This window comes from Eschrichtius robustus, chromosome 1 (assembly GCF_028021215.1).
Source record: "Eschrichtius robustus isolate mEscRob2 chromosome 1, mEscRob2.pri, whole genome shotgun sequence".
NCBI classification, from domain to species: domain Eukaryota; kingdom Metazoa; phylum Chordata; class Mammalia; order Artiodactyla; family Eschrichtiidae; genus Eschrichtius; species Eschrichtius robustus.
Window position 1 is genome coordinate 46,407,187 of NC_090824.1, and position 3,263 is coordinate 46,410,449.

General features: G+C 42.2%; 1 pseudogene; it reads right to left on the minus strand.

The window, feature by feature from the left end:
* Positions 1 to 2,802: 2,802 nt before the first annotated feature.
* LOC137752438 (V-type proton ATPase subunit e 1 pseudogene) lies at positions 2,803 to 3,033 on the minus strand (annotated as a pseudogene).
* Positions 3,034 to 3,263: the final 230 nt, after the last annotated feature.

Genomic DNA, 3,263 nt, shown 5'->3' on the forward strand with positions numbered 1-3,263 from the left:
TGATTCTCTTTACCACATTGATGTTTTGGCTTCTCAAAACAAAGAAGTGGTTAAAAGCATGGGCCTTTAAGGTAGATGAGACAGACAAGCTTCAGATACCAGCTCTGATACTTACACGTTCCATGTGTTTTTGCAAATCACTTGAGACTCAATCTCCTAGTATATGAAGTAGGGAAAACACCCCCTACGGCATAGGTTGGCCGAGTAGACTAATGTGAGAATGTCTTATGCACATTCCTGGCAGGGAAGGTACTCACTAAATGGTAACTGTTATCATTATCTAGAGGCTAAATATCTCTAAGCATTTTAATATGTGGGCAGCTTTCTGTTTGGAAACTAGAGAAACCCCCTGAAGTCAGGCAGGTCCCACAGCAACCAGAGGCTAAGCAGAGTGTCAGGGGTTTGAAGTCGTTAATGCTCTTCAAACTCCTTAAATAACAAGTCAGATATTATTACATAGTCTCTCTGGAGAAGCTGCGCCTTTCCTCTGAGGAACACTGGACAATTCATTCATTCATTCATCTATTGTTTATTTAGCTCCTACTGTGTGCCAGCCATTGCTTAGGTGCTGGGTGTTAGAGAGTGCAAAAAGTAGGTGAAGTTCACCCTTCATGGAACTTATATTCTAGAGAGAGGGGAGGGCTAACAGTGAATAAACAAACACAGAATATTGTTTGATGATTATAAGTAGTCTCAAGACAAGATTCAGGGGAATGTGATGGAGAGTCGCTGGGTGGAGGTGGAGGACTGACTCAGGTGGGGAGGTCCGGGAAGTGTCTCTGAGCAAGTGATTATTGAAGTAAGAAATGAAAGATGAGAAGGAGACAGGGACAAGTCTTCCAGGTAGAGTGAACAGCAAGTGCAAGCACCTGTGAGCAGGCAGGAGCTTGGCATGCTCAAGACAGAAGGCCATCATGTCAGGAATGTGGTAAGGGAAAGGGACAGTGGTGCAGGCTGAGATCCTGGGGAGAAGACAGAGGCAAGGAGCAAAGGATGAGGGAGGGGAGGAGGGGGCACTGAAGGAAACAGTTCCATGAGCAGATTCCAGTGAAGTCCCCCAGAGTGGAGGCTTCCGTTATAGCAGGCTCCTTGCTCCTCAGGCACATGAGAAAAAGACCAAGAGACTAATAGCAAGGGGAGTGCCAGGAAAAGGAACACTAGAATTTCGGTGGTAATTTTACTTTGGAAAACGAACAAAAAAAGATCCTTATTTTATTAGTCTTCCTGGTGGGCCCAGGTGAAATGTCGCCACTGGAAAGCTTCTGAAACACCTATTTCAATTTCTCCTCAAGAAGGTTCTAAAATTTTATATATATATATATATATATCTGTATTATATAAAATTATATATATTATTTTTATATATATAATCATAAATTTTATATATATATCTGATATATATATCTGTATTTTTTTATATATAATGTGTATGTAATTTAATATATAAATATATATAATATGTTATATATACATAATATCTACCTACCTGTTATGTACATAGTCATATTTCTATTAAAGGCTTAAAATCAACCATTTTCAGTATGTAGCAATTTTGATATTTTTGAAAATAGGAACATGTTATATGAAGTACACCACTTCCTAGAAATAGATGTGTAGGCAGTATTTCAGCCTTAATTTCTCCAGACTTTCCTTGCCCATACAGGACTCACATGCTTGATGGTTTCCTGCCACGTGACATGACCACAGAGCACACAGCTCTTTAACTCTGCTGGGGAAGGCATGGTGCTAAAGAGGCCAAGGTCATGGGGTCAAACACCAGTGGTTGGTTATCCTTGTTTTGTTACAAGGCCAAGAATTCATTTAGCCTGTTTAGGCACATGTGCCTTTGGCTGTGAGGAGCCCAGGTGACATGTGTGTCAGTGGACAAGGCAGATCTATTGTGGCCACAGGTGCGTGGGAGAGCAGGAGATTGATTCATAGCGGCCTCCACAGAGACACTTTGATTCATAGCGGCCTCCACAGAGACACTTTGAGCTGAGGCTTCTCCTTTGTCAGCAAAATCCTGTGATATTTGAGAAATCTGATGGAAAGGCATATTCTGGGAAATGTTACTTTTCGTGGAGTCTTGCTCATTGGGCAAATTAGTTCTCGCTGTGTTTGCTACATGACTCTGGCCTATCCACTGTTTCCTTGACTCTACTCAACAACTTGGTTTAATTAGCATTTTAACGTAAATCTCAGCACATTGCAAGACCTTCTTCAAATTATATATTATTGAGGGCAGGGAACTAATTTGATTTTCTTTTCTTTTTTTTCATAGGAAGCAGAAAAATAATTTATTCCAAAAGAGGGCAGAAATAAGATTCATCCTGAGAATATACTTTTGTGTATCTCTTGGGTCAGATCTTCCCTCTGAACATGTTGCCTTATTGACTGTCCCACTGGAGCCTTAATTTGTCTTGTAGCAGTTTTTAAACACCTCACTGATTCCCATGTTGTGAGCAGGCAGGAGCCATCTTCAAATCCATAGGTTCCAAGGAGAGAGTAACATATTTCTCAGAGGAATAGCACTTTCTACCTCAGAAGAGTGTGTAAATATTTTCTGGAGTCGGCACAGTTTAGGTTAAGTAGGTACATAATTTTTCAAAGTGTAAAAAAGACGGTAGGAAAAAATACTTCATCGTAGAATAAGATATTCCAATATGGTGTGAATGTTTAAGGCAACTGATGCCCAAAATAGGTGAGTCCAGGAAGGTGGTCTGGGTTTGGAGGTGCTTTTGCATCTAGAGGAATTCTCTTCATGACTTCAGTGACTGAGCACTGGAGAGGGAGTCTTGTCCCTCAAGGCCAAAGATGCTTGAGATACCAAATGGTTTCATTTTTCAACTCTGGTCCAAAGAGAGGGTTGACTTGGGCCAGAACTGCAATCAGCCAAAAGAGATAGCAGCAAACTGAACAGGTCACTACCGTGGTGATGATCACTCTTTAGGGATGAACCAGGGCACCAAGAAGCCGGCGAAGCCCAGACACATTCATCAAGATGAGGGGCTCTGTGAGGCTGTTATCTGCCATGGGTGTCACTGGAGCGTCTAGCCCCAGCCCCGTTGTCCCGCTTTGGCCTCACCTGGCTGATTTCCTTGACAGGGGAAAATTTTTTTTCTTTTGGCTGGCTTGGTCTTCCTCCCCTATCCCCCACCACTTTGGCTTTGTATGGTTTGGCTCAGAGACATTTTTCCCACAAGGTGGACCAGTGATGGTGATCCCTTTTAGGCCAAGGATGCCAAGTTCTGTGTTCAGGCAGG